Genomic DNA, 17661 nt, shown 5'->3' with positions numbered 1-17661 from the left:
TATTTACATATCAACATATTTACGGATTTAAAATTCTAGTCCTACTCGTGCAGTAGTAGCAATACGAGGGAGCCATTAATGTGGACAATAGCCAGTTCCCAAGAGGGCTATATATCTAGCTTGAAGAACTCCGGAAGTCTTTGCTCCCTCCTGCGAGCATATTCACAGATTGCACGGTGGACACCATTAAAACCACAATTTAAGAGCCGTTAGTTACGACGCCATACTGGACACCCTCACGGCCATACCACAATTCTCTCGGTAGGAAACGGTCTAGGATCAGGGAAACCCTATTTAATGAATTCTATCTTTTAGATGTAATTAGCTATGCATACCACTTGATTCCTAAAGCCCAGCCCTTAGTTTGGTGGCCGGGTCCAGGACACCCATGGTTCACCGACGCTGTTTACGCTTCGTCGGTACGCTTTCGCCCTTCGACGCTCTCTTGCCCTAAGGGTTTCCAGCCCGCTTCTGGCTGCCCCCCTCAACTCTCAAGGCTTACTTGCGGCTTACCCTATACCGTGATGTTTCTCACGGATGTTTAGGAGTGTTTTTTTCCATGTAAGCGGTTGTTTAGAGTTACATGGGAGGTCTCCAGGCACTTTTCATGGCAAAATTATGGACTTTTGGCGGCCCGGTGTACTGGGATTAGTCTAGAGCAATAAGATCTGGACAAGCCGGAGGATTCGCGTTCCTTGCCCTTCATGCAGGATGTGTCCTCGAAGGGGAGATCGCGACCTGGGATGCGATGCGGCTAAAGCCTCTGGTGACAGAGGCCACAAGCCTGGGAGGAAGATACCGGTGGCCTACTTCGTTACCAAGATGTGAAGAGCGGTGCCGTATGGCAGTGAAGCCAGCCACTTGACATCAAGAGTACCCTGACTGGCCTCCCGGAGGAGATGCCAAAGGTTCTGCGGAAGTAAGCCGGATTCCTGGACTCCTGGAAGCGTGCGGTGTAATGCGTTTGGGTTTCAATGCCGGACTGCTTGATCACCAGCTGTCTCTTTGCAGAGACCGGCTGTGCTCCGAAGCGGACTCCTCAAGTTCTACTTTCGGGTCCTCACATCAAGGCGTCCATGCCCAGGCCAGACGTTTCTGCTCTTCCCGTAAGTTGTCTCAACTCAGCCCAATTGGCCAGGTCTCTGGACGCAGGGAATACCTCTCCATGCGTCCCTCGCCTCGCTAATTCGGAGCGTTTCAGAAAGTGCACCTGGACTGCCCTGTTGTTCCTTCTTTGGTTGGGTTTATACTTGGGGATCTCCCACAATTTATGGGTGTACTTTTGATATTCTATTTGTATATGCTGATGATATATTCTTAAAGCGTCCCTAATGCTCCCAGCTGTCTGCCAAGAGCCTGCTCATGCTCCCTCGCGATCCCTGGACTCACCCAGTGCAGCCAGGGGCCCTTCCCCGAGGCCTCACATTAGCGAAATTGTCTGGGGCATTTGCGCCATGATTGCAAATGGCGTAGAAGCCAGAAAGAGAGAGGAAATGATAGCGGAGCCAGACCGGGAGAATCCAGCTCCTGGACTATGTCTGAACTAAAACGATTGGAAAATTTATTTCTATCTTGTATTTGTTTAGAGTAGGAACTGAGTTGTATTAGGTAGAAATAGAGTTTATAGGATTTCCCTATATTTGTGCCTTATTAGGTGAACCTCCTTGGCCCCAGAGACGAGAGGCCATCTCTGCCCCACCACGAACTTATCCCATTCCCGTGTAAAAGTCCCTCTGAGATGCACACTGGGGACAAAGGGAAAACCTCAGCCGAGGCGCCTTGCCTACCCTAATCCCATCCCAGCAGGCAGATAGGGAACACCGTCATTCGCTCTCTGCCTCCTGACCCTGGACACCTGGAGAGAGAGACCTTTGTGTTTCCCCGTCAGTGAACCGCGTCATCGCTTCGCCCTCGCCCTGCTCTGGCGAAACTTGAGGCAGGAAGGGATGCCTATCGGACATTGATTGGTTCCTGCATGTTGCAATGTATGATTGGTTGTTTTGAATTTTGTTAATGAATGGTGGTGGGCTGTCTTGGGTTCTCCCGGTCCTGTACCACGGAGAGAAGTGTACTAAGGAGTTGCACAAGAGCTGCTAGAGACAGCAGGAGCTGTTAAAGTCTTGAAGGGAGGTGCTGATTAACCTAGGTCAAAGCATCTCAATAAATCTCTTTTTATTTATCTGGAGAGCTTTACGCCGGGTCTTGCTTGGAGTTCCTACCAGGAGGCTGCTCGAGTAGGAATACCTCTGAGTAAGGAAAGTGTTATCCTGAGCAGCGCGGTAACACTAACAATGCATAGGGTTGGTATAAGGAGTCAAATGTGGTCTGTGAATTAAAGGCTTGGTTATTTGCCATTGGTTCCAGTCTTTTTGAGGACAGGCATTGTCCCACATTGTCCCACTTGACCCACTGACAGGCTGTTGTTTAAAGCAGGGGTCCCCAACAAGGTGCCCATGGGTATCGTAGCACCTGCTGATTCCTTTCCTGGCATCTACTAAGTGTTTTTTAGAAAATAGGCAGGGTCAGGTGGGACTTTTGCCCAACAGAGTTGACTACTGCAGATCTGATTTGCTGTGCAATTTTTTTTAAGCTACTTTGGCAGCAGCACAAGGGTCTTCACTGTGTGACTGAAAATAGCCTGTGTGCATGTAAAAAAAATTTTCAACAACATGTTCATTTTTAAAGACACTCTATTAACCAGAAATTCTGCCTGAAATGTTAGAGAGTAACTATTAGAGATATGCATATGTAACCCCCATGCCCAGAATGGGTTGAACCAGTAAGGGGGTGGAGACTTAGAGCAGCAGAGAAGTCTTTGGAGAAGACAGGGCTACCAGACTCGGACCTTGATTTCTATAAGCCCTTAACACCTTGTTAAGGGTTTCTTTTTGTGGTTGTAATGGGTGAGAGTTCTCCTGGAAACCTTCATCATGTTGCATCCTGTTCATCAAGCCCTTGGAGTCTTCAGGAGCCAACCCACTTGCAAAGAAGAATTGGACTTGGCAGTATCAGTAGACTGTAACTAGAAGGACTTGAAATGCAACCTGAACAGGACCTTGAATTGTAATGTTAAATGTTGATGTTTAATGTTATTTGTAAAGAGAAGTTTTGTTTAAATTTGGTTCTTTGCAACTCCTTCCAAGTACTGCCCCACAGAACTCACAAGCTGAGGTTACACATAACCTGGCTCCCTAACGTTTTTTGGTTGGTCCCACCTCCTATGACAGCCATTTTGTGGTTGTGCCCACCACACTGTGGTCAGAATTCCAAAGATGCCAGCAAGCTCAAAAATGTTGGGGCCTGCTGGTTTAAGGCATGGAGGAGGGCTGTGAAAAATTTCACCTCAGTTCCAATTCGGGATCAAGTATACTTCTCTAACTCTCCAGTTCACTTCACAAGTAGATCAGTAACCAATTCAGCTACATCAAATCTCTCCCGGTCCCAATATAGGTCATGTCTGATTTCAACTGTAGTGTAATTTCTATAAAATACATTCAGGGTTTTTTCCTTAAAAACAAACAAAAAACAAACTATGCTATTTACAGGCAATAACACTAAATGCTCCAAAACACTGATTAATTTAAACCACTGACAGAAATGAAAACAAACAGGAGCAGATATTATGACCATTGAGGGGGTACTGCCAAAATCTCCTCAGGTGATGTGGCATCATGAACTTTTTCTTCCTCTCCCACTCCACATCATTAGCTAGCTCTGCCAGCAGCAGCAGATTCATGTGGTGAGTATACCTAAATATTATAGGGAATGAGGGGAAATTCAACAGAGTTGTTTTTTGTGCCATACCTGTGGTGACAATATCTGCTCCTGCTCAGGATATCTGTTTCCAAATGTTCGTTTTACTTTGACCTGCACAGCAGGAACAGAAAGCACAATTTTAGCTCATTTCAGGTTTTTAATTTTTTAAAAAAAATTCTATCTCTCCTAGCAGCAAAGAACAGCAATTATAATGCCATTATATAAATCTGTGGCAGAGCTGTTTTTAGAATATAACTGACAGTTCTGGTCATCTTGGCTCATAAAGGATATAATAACACTGAAAAATGCAGAAAGGCAAGAAAATTGATCAAGGACTTGAAGAATGGTTCCTATGATACAAACTGAAAGATTTGGGATCTCTCTACTGTAGTGGGGAAAGGTGACTAGAAGGGTACATGGCAAATGTCTACAGAACTGTCAGTGGTTGGGGAGAGCAGGAAGAAATGTTCTATTTTAAAATGCTCATCTATTTTAAAATGCTATCTGGGTTTTTGTGCTTAGCAGTTCATTTCCAGAAACAACCAAGACATGTTAGATTTGGGTACAGGTCTGATTCATGAGCCTGCAAGGCAACTTCTTTGAACCAGCTTATGAGTTTGAGTTCAAATTTGATTTGACTCAAATTTGATTTGATTTAAGGGCCAAACTACACATTTGCCATTTTAAAGAGTTACTCAGTTTTCCCACAGCAACTGTGGTGAATGTCTGTTTAAAAATAAACACTTTGGCCTCAGAATACCACTATGGCATATTGGGAGATGGGTACAGGGAACAGCTAGCTGCATCTTTGTGGGATGATGTTATTTTTAAATAGATAAAATCAATAAAAGCATACGGGGGAGCAAAAAGCTGTAGAGCAGAGGTCCCCAGGGTACCCATAAAGTGCTTTAAAAAGTGATTGGGGCTAGGTGGGGTTTTTCCCCTTCAGAACTTCTAATTGCCAGTAAAGATTAAAAGGAATGCTATTAAACAAAGCTTCTTCCTCAAAGGTTAAAGAGTTACTATTAGAGTAGTATATAACCTCAAGCCATTACATTTTGTGGTCAGTTCCCCCTGCAACCATTTTGTGGGTGGCTTCACTTCCTCTGGCAGCCATTTTGTAACTATGCCCACCAACCTTTGTCAGAATTCCAGAGCTGCCTATAGGCACCAAATGATTTGGGGACCCCTGCTGAGGAATTTTAAGAAATCTAGTTCTGAGTACTTTTGGAGTCCCAACATTGCTACCATGCTTGAGCAGCACCTTCAATTATCAGGGATTGGATCATCAACCTGCAGCACCCATTGTGCAAATGTGGCAGTGTGAGTCCATCGTCCTCTTCAGCCATTCCCCTCCCCCTGATTTAGCTGTCACAAAATTTAAGCTGTGTCAACTCTACTGCCTTCAAAACTGCATTCTTTCCTGCTATTTGAGATGGAGATTTTACTCAGCATCCAGGGGTAGATCTAAAGAAAATAGCACCCAGGGCAAGCACTGAAATTGTACCCTCCCCCTCCCCTTGCAAATCCAACCAGTCTTTCCCATCTTGGAGGACCAGCTCTCTGGCATCCAGGTCTACCCATTCCTTTCAACAACAGGTAGATCAACTTTACAGAGAATTGTTCTACCTGTTGAAGATGAACTGGTAGACCTGGCCTGTGTGGTGGCCGGAGCTACCCATTGCTTCTTAATGATGGGTAGACCAGCCCTCCAAGTTGCACTGGTTTTCTGTTTTGTAAAAGGGTGACCTAGGCACCCCTAGGCAAATAGCACCTGGGGCTCATGCCCCAGCTTGTCCCACCCTAAATATGCCAGTGTCAGCATCATCAGACAACCAGTCTCAAACTTTTATTATTGCTATAAATGTATGAGAACTAAACATTATGAATTGTGAAGTGATAGACTTGTGAGATCAACTTCTTAGTCTCTGTGCTGTAAATTAGCATACTGATAATAAGTACATTATCTGAGGTCAGTCAAATCTGGGGAATAAAATATGCATTGGTTCATAGATATATGAGAAATTCTGATAAAATCTGAAGCTTCGGTCTCTTTAAACAAGATCAGTATAAAAGTCTTCTGTAATAGAAGCTGCAACTCTGTGGTTATTTTCGTTTAAACCAGACTGGTAGGTATCCAAATTTCTAGCTGCAGTTCTAAATTAGAATACTATTTTAATTGCTGTGAGGATTCGAATAGAGCAAAACCTGCTGCTGTATTATGCAGGCTCCTGCGCTGAGAATTTTGGCAACATTTAACAACCTTAAATCTTACGGATGCAATTTTGCATATGGAAAAACAGCTGGGAAGAAGTATGATTATGAACAGAAAATGTTGCAGTCTCCAAAGTCTGTTTTTGGTTTTAAAAAACAGTTACAATAGCTACAAACCCATCCACCCACCCGAGGTGTGCATTCCAGAAAGCAAATGGAGTATGCCCTCTTTGGTAATATCAGAAGGGTAAAGTACAGTTTCCCATATTTGAGGGCCAGAACTTCTCCAGAGGCAAAGGATAGCAGGCTGAACACAGCCGATTCCCATTCAGACCAGAAATGGATGGTTAAGAATGCCCCACTGCCTTTTGCTCCAAGTTTGTTTCCTGTCTCTTTTTACACTGTTAAAGGTGAGAAGTGACCACAATTTCCTCTTGAGGAAAGGTCTGAGTTCAGGGTTGGAAATTCAGCCTGAGCCATGGTCTGGCTATTATCTACTCTTCTTGAGTCTCAGAGAGAAGGGCAGACTGTAAATAATGTCAATAAATAAAGAAATAAAACTTATGATTTGAAATGTCCTTTGCCTGACCAGGTCAGTTCTAACTCTTTTAACGATTAAACCAGTAGCCTTGCAAGCTACTGCTGCTGCAATCTGCTTTTAGCTACCATGGCAGATGCTATCTTTATGTTTCTGTGGCGAGAGGGCAGCAGTGGAGAGAGAGAAAGGAGAGAAAGGAACTTAGCATGGGCCTGGCCAGTGACAGCACTTAGCCCATGTTTCTGCCAAATAGATTAATCCTGATTGGTGTTTCTGTACAGAGTATTTCTCCAGATATATTGATGGCTCACAGGCTTGAGGAATAGGAGGAGGAGGAGGAGGAGGAGGAGGAGGAGGAGGAGGAGTTTGGATTTATATTCCACCTTTCTCTCCTGTAAGGAGACTCAAGACTTACAACCTCATTTTCTTTCGTCTCCCCACAACAGACACCTTGGTCGAATCCCTACTTGAAATTTGCACGCAGATCCAAACCTGTTCGTTGTGAAACTGTGTCCTCTTCATCAGAGTTTCTCCCTCCCCACTGCAGCAAGCACACAGCAAACACACCCAGTTGCAGAACTCTTAGCAATCCCCACTACCAGGCTAGATCTCTTTGCCGGTCTTCCCTGATTGGCTGGCATGCCTTGATGGGGCGAGACCTTTTCCCACTGCAGAAACGTACATTGTAGGGGTGTGATCAAAAAAACCAGCATGTAAAAGTTTAACATTTAACTGTTTATCTGTGCAAACAGTTAATCGTTACCTGTGTAAACCATGAACGATTCAAAGTTACGCGTTTGACTGTTTAATGTTTGCATCCCCTTCTGCTGGCCGATCGCAAAAGCGGAAATGAAACCAAGGAAAGGCTGCGTGTGCATCGCAGTGCTGATTAGTTGCCCAAATTCTGCATCACACTCCAGGGTGGGAAATGAGTCAGGGTTTCAACCCTCATCCCTCCCCTCGGATCAGCGCTGAACCATGTTAACGGGGTCTATGCCACTTGCAACCAGGTCCTGCCAGAACGCGGATTAACGGGGAGAATGAGCACCAGAAACGGAATCTGCCACGCAAGCAATGGGGAGGTTGTCCCTCAAACCTGGTTAGTTTGTGTTCTGAAACCTGGCTAAGACGGTAGTGGGGATTCGACCCTTGTGAGGTAGGTAGGGCTGAGAGAGTTCCGAAGAACAGTGAGTAGCCCAAAGTCACCCAGCAGAAATGTAGGAATGCGGAAACACATCTGGTTCACCAGATAAGCTTCTGCCATTCAGGTGGAAGTGTGGGGAATCAAACCCGGTTCTCCAGATTAGAATCCATCTATTCTTACCCACTGCACCACGATGGCTCTCAGTACTGGGGAAGGGACTGGAAAGGCCAGCTCCAGCCTTTCAGTTTTTTGTTCAGTTCCTGGAAAGTGAGAAGTTGAGTGGGTTGTTTTTAAATTTTCCCTAGCGTTTCTGCTTGGGTCTTCTCCCTCTTTTAGATTACTGTTATCTTCTCTGTTCATGACTTTGTTGAGTTTGACTCTCTCTTTCTCAGGTTTTTTTAAGATAGGTCTTTTTTTAGCAATATTGCTCGAATTGTTAAAAAAAAGAGAGAGAAAATTATTGTTTTTGAGTTCAGGATTAAAGGGCTGAATAATTGTTCTGAATGCTGTTGACTGGAAGGAATAAGTTAAAGGATCCGTTCCTATTAAATGCCTTGAGGATCAAAGTATACTTAAAAAAACAACCATACAGAGATACCTTTATTGACTGAAGCCTACAACCCTAAGTAGAAATTGTAAGGAGTAAGTCTTAACAACAGCAACAAGTAAGTCCATTGAAGTGTACAGGATCTAAAAACACTTAGGCTCATGCCAGTGAAGATGAATATTTTTACCGCTTGTCCACTTTCCCCTTCTTGTTAGAGAACAATTCAGCCGCAGTGCACAAAGGTTCTCCTGGAGTGAAAATGGCCTGAATTACAACTAGCAATACTATCTTTAGCAAAGTTACAACCTTCCAAGACTATTTGCTGCAATGGATTTAGAAGGGTGGTAATACATTTAGGATGTCAGTGTACATTTCTCAACTTCCTTGGGGCTTGGAGCCAAAATAGATGAGGTCTTTCTTTTATAGAGAACCAGTGTGGAGGAGTGATTAAGAGTGTTATAGTATCTGGAAGATAGGACAGTCATGCTCTCCTAGCCTAATCTATCTCATGGGACTGTTGTGAGGATAAAGTGGAGGAGAAGGAATGATGTAAGCCACTCTGAGGTATCTTCCACTGGGGTATCTTCCACTGGGGGAAGATTGCACAAACAAGCAAATATTGGTAAACAGGAGGAAGCCCCGATTCATTGGTAAAATAATTCTTCCCTTATATCATTTTCTAAACCACCCTGAAAAGCTGCCATTTGCCCTCTAGATAGCAAGCAATAGTTGTCTGCTATGTATTCCTCAACAGGGCAAATAGTTCTGAGTGGGTTTCTGAGGTCAGGAGAATGGTGAGTATGAACATGTTACAACCTTCCTTTGTATTGCAGCTTTGATGAATTGCTGCCCTGTGAATGCTATTTACTAAGAAAATCTATTGAAGAGATTAATTCCCAGATCTCTCGGTATCACATCTAGTTTGGCCTTAGTTATAAACAATTTCTCCTTGATTCTGTCCTTATTGTGTAAATTCCACAGATTGAAGCATTAGAAGGATTGGTACCATAGTTCAGGGTCTAATCACTTATGACATTTTATACTTGTACACTTACTCATAGCGTTACACTCATCTGATTCAGTCTAGGCCAGAGGTCTCCAACTTTTGGCACTCTATATATTCATGGAGTGTCATTCCCATCAGCTCCGCCAGTTGGTCATCCTTGCAGGGGCTGATGGAAATCATAGTCTGTGAACATCTGGAGGGCCATAGGTTGGACACCCCTGATCAAGACCTACTGGATATGTTGTTAGACTGGGTTATCTTCCACCTCTCTGCCCGCAGACCCAGGAATGTTCCCTAATTCTTCTGCAATTTGCTTTTTTAAAATCATCTTACTGGTCAGATTTACTGTATATAACATTCTGGCAGAAAATGGCCCGCAGGGCAAGCAGTGAAATTGCACCCTGCTCCCAACATCTGACACAATTGCATAATTGCACAATTAGGATAATTTAAAGCAAAAAATGTAATAATTACCCCTTCCCCCTCTAAAAAACAAACAAGGACCAAGTAAGAAGTAACTCAGAAATGGTAATAATTACCCCTTCCCACTAAAAAAACAAACAAGGGCTGAGTAAGAAGTAACTCAGAAATGCCACATCTCCTTAGTAAACAGCAAAAAAAATCATGTAAGTAGCAGTGGGGGTGCTGTGTGGTTTCCGGTCTGTATGGCCGTGTTCTAGCAGCATTCTCTCCTGACATTTTGCCTGCATCTGTGGCTGGCATCTTCAGAGGATCTGATAGTAGGAATGGAAAGCAAGTGGAGTATATATACTGTGAGGTCAAAAGGTGAGGCCCTCTGAATAGAGTAGCCTGGTATGTGAGTCACAAAGAAGTCTGTAGCCTGGGAGTAACAATGAAGATAGCAAGGTCAATAGGTGAATGCATCTGAATAGAAGTATCCCAGTCTTTGTTTCCTTTGATTGCTATTGTCTATAGTTGTCCTGTGTTTGTGTGGAGCTGATTAGTCACTGTCTTGATTCTAGAGTTTTTCAACACTGGCAGCTCTAGAATCAAGAATCAAGACAGTGACTAATCAGCTCCACATTTAATGGGAACTTTGATTGCAGGCCTGTCCCGTTACAATTGGTGGCTGGTAGTGGGTTAATATCTTTTCCTCGCCCTTGAATGTAAGCGACCCTGTTTCAATTGGTGGCTAGCGGTGGAATGTTTCACTTGGGGAGGAAGCAGGTTGAAGAAAGGGGAAACAGGAAGGAACTCATGGGGTGCAAGGCTGCCATGTCAAGGCTCGACCTGGTGGCCTTGGGGCACCCTTATGTCCTCATTGGGGTGTTACTTTTGTTTAAGGTATCAGTCACAAACAAGACAGGATTAAACAGCAAATAAGATGACTTTTTTTAAAAAATCAGGAAGGTATTTTATTCAGGCCTGATAGCAGCAAGCAGATAGCTACCTGGGCGCTTGGGTTTTCAGAGACTTAAAAAAATTAAGCTGTTTTACTGACCTATAGTAAATATTGTTACTTTTTCCCTCCCAATTTTAAGTATTTGTTTATGCTTCAACAAACCACTATATAGGGAGAGGAGAGGGAAAGGAAAGGAATGAATGCAGTTGTGAGGCCACTGGGTCAGTGCACCAAGGGGTGCACCAAACCTAGCAGCCTTGCTCCAGGGGGAGGGTATGGGTGGGAAAATGCAACCCCACATGACCCAGTGATGTGGCATCTGCCCCCCCCCCCACCGCCTTGTGCCCCCTACATCCATCCCTGCATTATGGGGGGTTTATTCAATTGTCCCACCCTGTACCTCACTAATGTAAAAGAACCACCTTAAGGTTTTTCTCTCCTGTGTTTGATCTCAGAGATTATCATGCTACAAGCTTTGCAAAGTTCAACCATAAAACATTAGAATTTTATTAAACTCCTCAAGGGAATAGGATATGGGTGGGGAGAAATTTCAAGAGAAGGAAAGAAGCAGACTTATATACAAAGATGCTCTGAATAATACAACTCAGATTGCATTAATAATACAGCTCAGATAGTATGTGGCTGTTTAAGATTTCAATTTGAAATATGGTAAGATTTCTTTGAAATAAGATAGATTTCCTTGTTTTTTATTTTTTTTTTGCATTTTCAGATTTTTATTGGGGTTTTTTACAAATACAAATAATCAAGATATTATAGTAATCTTTACATTTAAATCCCCCAATTAAAAGAAAAGAAAAAGAGCGAAGATGGTGTAATATTGAAGAAAAAGAAGAGAAATAAGTGAGAAATAATAAGTGGAAGGGAAGAAAATAGGGAACAGGAGAAAGAGAAAAAGAAATAAAGAAGAGAATAAGGGAGAGAAAAGAAAGAAGGTTTACATTTCCAATCTGTATTTACATTTCTTCAAACAATAAAAGATAATCGTTCAGCAAATTTATATTTGTCTTCTTTGGCTTCTTTGGCTTCTATCTGTACATACATTAATGTTGTTATATACAATTACGTATCCACCTATTTGTTTTGGACGATTTCCTTGTTTTTTATACAGCTTTGACTCTGACTTGCACTCAGATGTTCATCAGACTAGACCACTAAGGCTGCCTCATAGCACTTGGGAGGGGAGACCAGGGGATGCAAGGAGTAGAATAAAATGAGGTGCTTGTCAAAAGTGCTTTCCTCTCAGTTACTATCTGCATGTATACATTAAATGGTGGCTGCAGGACCAACCAGTTAGTCATGACCTCTATGTGTACATGTGTAAAATGTCACATCCTATTAGGCCTGCAGTAGCATTCACGTGCTTTGCATTCCAGAAATCCTAGTGTCAACTTTGGGGAGCTCCAGTTAAAAAGAAATCTGAAGTGGCAGATGTTGGGAAAGACCTTTTTCTGCCAGAAGCCCTGGTCAACCAAAAACAGTTTACCAGGCAATACTGGGCTAAATGAACAAATAGTCTGACATAGTTCAAGGCAGCTCCATGTAATATATTTGCACAAGAAAATGAATAACAATCAATGGTTAGCATACATAATTGATTTAAGAGCCAGAGTCAGCAGAGTATACAAGAGTCAGAGTAAGCAGAGTATTTAGGAATCTTCATGACTGCAAAAGAGGGTTTCTGGCTGATTCACTCATTATGGACTATGTAGCCCCCACCCCCACCCTCAAGTCCTGTGTAACAGTTATGCATGAGTTGCAAATTATCCTGCAATTCACACACATAAAATGCCTGATTTGGCTCAAGACTGTGGTATACATGGTAAAAAACCGTTAGTCTTACCTCCTCCACTTTCCTGACATGAGATAATCCTGGGGGCTAAATAGCACAAGTAAGGAAAATGGGGGAAAGGATGAAAACCCTTATCCATGTGTGCTACAGTTGTGACCCAAATCAGACTCTATATCAGTGATGGCGAACCTTTTAGAGACCGAGTGCCAGGGCGGATCGAGGGGAAACTGCGCCTGGGGCACGCGTGCGCCCCTGCCATGCCCCTGCCATGCCCCTGCCCTGGAACACCCCTGGAATGACCTTGCCACGCCCCCGCAGGGGCGCGTGCCCAGTGCATAGTGCACCCCTTGCCCCTTTGGCGCTATGCCACTGCCGAGTGCCCAAACTGGAGTGACAGCACACGTGCCCACAAAGAGGGCTTTAAGTGCCTCCTCTGGTCATAGTGACATAGGTTGCTCTAAAATTTTATGGAAACTATTGCTGCAGTTTCGCTGTTTTTCCATAGCACTGCTTTTTCCATACCCACTGCTATGGAAATCCCCTGCCCCCACCCCAGGAAAGAGACCCCTACACAGGACACATGGTAGGAATCATAGACTTCAACTTTTTACTCTGTAACATGTGAATGGGCACTGAGAACGTGTTTTTTCATGTACACTCATACACATCCCAATTAATTACTAGGGCCCATCATGCGTCTAGATTCTATATGACTATAAGAATGTGCAGATGTACCATTTAAAGTTATTCTATTCTGTTGTTTACCCAGCTTGCTTGTTGTATAATTTTTGATGAGTACCACATTTGCAAAGTTTGTAAAATGACAAGACTTTATTTCTGGACTGAGGCTACTAGGTAGCTCAGTAGAGAGAAGCAGCCGTGGTTATTCCTTTGAAGAAATCTCTGCCAAACACTTATTCATTCACCAAGTATCTATGTCTTTGTCAGTTGTTATTTGAAAAGAATTTCTATCCAAACAAAGTCTGTGCAGTGTCTCATGAGTATGAGAGGAAGCTCTCTATTGTTCAGAGGGTTTGTATATGTCTTTTTTCAAAAAAAAAGGAAGTGAAGCAATCATAATATTTTTAAACTGTCAAGGAGTTTTAACACACCTTGATCTTGAATGACTGGAATCTTTTTTCCCTTCTTCAATCATTGTTCCTATGTCTTTAGAGCTAATCCAACAGTTGGGAAATTATTTGTAGAAATAAACAGGGCGATATCTTCTGTCTTGTAAATAAATTGTTAAAAAATAGTGTTTTGTGATTTGGCAAAAGCCATATCCTGCACATAGCAGTATATGTACATGATCAGGTCACCACACACTTTCTCCCCAAACTCCACCCACTTCTCTCTCTCTCTCTCTCTCTCTCTCTCTCTCTCTCTCTCTCTCACACACACACACACACAAACACACACACACACACAATGTCCAAGAATAAGTAAAGGTTCCAGACAAAAACCCACTCTGGTCGGCACTGACGCCACATGGGACTTCCTCACATTCAGAAGGTCATACATAACATATATGATTAGTATCAATGTAATGTTTCTATTCTGCAGTGGTTTCTAGCCAATCAGAACCCAGAAACTTTACATACCTAGTCCTTCATTCATATGCTGTGTTTATTTTGATACATAGACCCACTAATATAAACAGAATCTCACATAGCTTTTCATGTTGTATTTTTCCTTGCTGAACCCATTACTTCATTCTTTCCAAGCTTTCTTACTAAATAGTTGAAATAAGCTCTTCTTTTTCCAAAAGTTTATCTCTGTAGCAACTTCATGATTCATTTGTGTGGATGATTCCTTGTGCATTGCTTCACTGCCACTGTGATTTGGATGCAAGTTGTTACCATTTTGACAATGACTGCTGCTAGCATGAAGGTAGAGATCTAAATAGCCCCATCTTGTCCATCCAACCACCTTTTTACAGCCTTAGAAATGTGAATGCTCATTGTTCTTTGTGCATTTGTGTATGCTGCCACTTGTGCATATATTCCTATGCAGAATCATTCTCCCTCTTGCTAGTATAAAACTAGAAGTAATGTGTCCAAATGATGGAGAGAGAGAGGAAAAAAACTAATTAGTTCTGCTCATCAATTTCTTCTATATAAACATACCTGAGCACTAAAACTAATGAAAGAAATCTGCAGGAACCAGTTTTGTCTAAGGTGCAACTGGTAGAATGGGTCTCTTCAGCATGTGTAAAATCTACCTATGATGCTATCATGTCACTTCAGGTTAAAAAATTTGAAGTGGCCTAGGTAGCTCTAGAATTTTATGGAAACTATTGCTGTAGTGTTGTTGTTTTCCCCCTCAGAATAACAGTGGGTAATGGGAGCAGAGGGGGAATCCCCTGCCCCCACCACAGGAAAGAGACCCCTACACAGGACACATGGTAGGAATCTCAGACCTCAGCTTTGTAGTCTGTAACATGTGAATGGGCTAGACCTCTGAGAATGTATTTCTTTCATATACACTCATACACATCCCAGCTAATTACTAGGGCCCATCATGTGTCTAGATTCTATATGACTATCAAAATGTGCAGATGTGCCATTTCAGTTATTCTATGCTGTCGTTTACCTAGCTTGCTCATTGTATAAATTCTGATGAGTACCACATTTGCAAAGTTTGTAAAATGACAAGACTTTATTTGTGGACTGAGGCTACTAAAACCTGCCTTGCTCAGTAGTGAGAAGCAGCAGTAGAAGAAAGAAGAAATCTCTCCAAGGGTAGGGCACAGATGCAAAAGCTTCCACAAGGCAAGGACATGAAACTCTACCACCATGGCCAGTGGGCAGCTACAAAGGCTGTTTGATAGCCATTCAAAATGGTGGATGGAAAAGTGAACAGATTGGAAATTAGTCTCATTATGGCTGTTAAACGATGCATGTTTAACTGTCAACTGAGTTCACTGCAAAATTCAGGATACTTCTAGATTTGAGTATTTGGTGAAGCAGTCAAAATTGGTTTAGTGAAGATACTGTATATACTATAGATCCAATAACCCTGTTGTGCTCAAAAGAGCATTATGTATCATCCCTGGTCGAATTCCCACTTGAAATTTGCCCGCAGATCCAAACCTGTTCTTTGTGAAACCGTGTCCTCTTCGCCGGAGTTTCTCCTTCCCCACCGCAGCAAGCACACAGCAGACACACTCGGTTGCAAAACTCTTACCAATCCCCATTTCCAAGTGAGTTCGCTTCACCGGTCTCCCCTGATTGGCTGGCGTGCCTTGATGGGGCGGGACCTTTTCCCACTGCGGAAACATACATTGTAGGGGCGTGATCAAAAAAACCAGCATGTAAAAGTTTAATGTTCAACAGTGCAAACAGTTAATCGTTACCTGCGTAAATCATTATCGATTCAAAGTTACACGTTTGACTGTTTAACGTTTGCGTCCCCTTCTGCTGGCCGATCGCAAAAGCAGAAACAAAACCAAGGAAAGGCTGCACGTGCATCGCAGCGCTGATTGGTTGCCCGAATTCCACGTCACACTCCAGGGCGGGAAACGAGTCAGGGTTTCAACCCTTACCCCTCCCCTCAGATCAGCTCTGAACCGTGTTAATGGGGTCTATGCCACTTGCAACCAGGCCCTGCTGGAACACGGATTAACGGGGAGAACGAGCGCCCGAAACGGAATCTGCCACACAAGCAATGGGGAGGTTGTCCCTCAAACCTGGTTAGTTTGTGTTCTGAAACCTGGCTAAGACGGTAGTGGGGATTCAACCCCTGAGAAAACAGAGGGAGTGTGCAATTGTTGTTTCTCTGTATCTAGTTAATGCGGAACAAGAAACCTTCCCACAAGAAACTGACACATCCCCTAGAATCTCCTGTGCCTCCATCAGAAATCTCACTTCTCAATTTGAGAATCATCATACTAAATATAGGCAACTTCTTGAACCCCTGGCATGCTCATTTATCACTAGTAAATAACTTCTAGCTGCAGGTTAGGATTGATTTGCAGCTCTACAGAAGTAAGCGCGCAACAATTACCTCTTTGTAGAGCAATCCAAGGATAAAACACATTGGCCACCATCCAAATGAACATATGCAGGAGATCAATATTCACTGTATGATGGCAGTGCTGTGCTCGAAAATGAAAAAACAGCAAGGCATGATTTCCTTATTTTTTCTAGCACAGCACTGCAACTAAATTCCTCTCACTGCATGACAAGCCACTTCTGAAACCTGGGACTTTAAACAAAAATAAACCAAAGTCTCCAGTAGAGTATAGTCAGGTGTAGAGAGAGTATAGCTTGGTAGACAAGGGAACAAAGAGATGGACTGCTCATGCACAACTGCTTGAGTTACCTCTGTTTTGAGGGACGCCACTTCTACACCTTCAGCTGCAGCTGCAGCCCAACTTGCAGGAATAAAGCAGGTGGGAGAAGATGTCAACACTGCCCCACCTTGGTCTCAGAGAGTATTTCTCCTGTTTTTAACCTAAGACCCTGGAGCAAGCCTCTCTATTGATAATGTAGCTAAGTTAATCTGGGTTTGGATCTGCAAACTCACAGCAACACACCATAAAGCAAAGCAAAGCATTACTGTTAAGAAAATGCAGAAAAGGACTGTAAAAGCAATATAGTTCCAGTGGACAGTTCAAACACACAGAAAATAACAAAACTAACTTCCTATATGCACTTACTGGGTGAGGGTTCTGCTGCTCATGTCTTAACTTTTTAGGGATTGTTAGATCCAGATAGTTGAAAATTGACTGTGGAAACTGACAGTTGGTGTTGGTAGCTGGAGGGAGAGGAACACAGAGGGAAAGGAACACAGCTGCTTAAAATCAAGAAGGATCCTGCGTGTGAGGGAAGTGATTGGAGTGTCCTTCTCTAAGGGAAATAGCTCCTAAGTGAAGGGGGTGATCCATAACCAGTTTTGAGGAAGAAAAGTGGGAAATTGTGTATTTTGTGTTGACTCCACAAACAGTAGAAATATTGTTTCAAGAAGCTGAGGTCTGTTTGACTAAACAGTGACTACCAAGGTTCTCTATCTCAGTATATATCGAAAGTATCGACTCTGTTTAATACATCAGATATGCCCTGATTAAAAACTATCTAGTGTGTATTAATATTCTGAGTTTCCTCCTTCCTTTGTTTAATCAGCCAAGTTTATTTTCAGAAACCTCCCTGCAAACCTGACTTTACTTTTCCCCAAAAAGAGACAAATAAAACAGATGAGTTTTTATTTCCTTAAGTCTCTCTTGTGGCATATTTTAACTTATAGAAAGAAAGCTGTCTTGGTAGATCCTCATTCATCAAAAGT

This window comes from Sphaerodactylus townsendi, linkage group LG03 (assembly GCF_021028975.2).
Source record: "Sphaerodactylus townsendi isolate TG3544 linkage group LG03, MPM_Stown_v2.3, whole genome shotgun sequence".
In the NCBI taxonomy this organism is placed as follows: domain Eukaryota; kingdom Metazoa; phylum Chordata; class Lepidosauria; order Squamata; family Sphaerodactylidae; genus Sphaerodactylus; species Sphaerodactylus townsendi.
The sequence above is the reverse complement of the archived record's forward strand: the minus strand, read 5'-3'. Positions refer to the sequence as shown.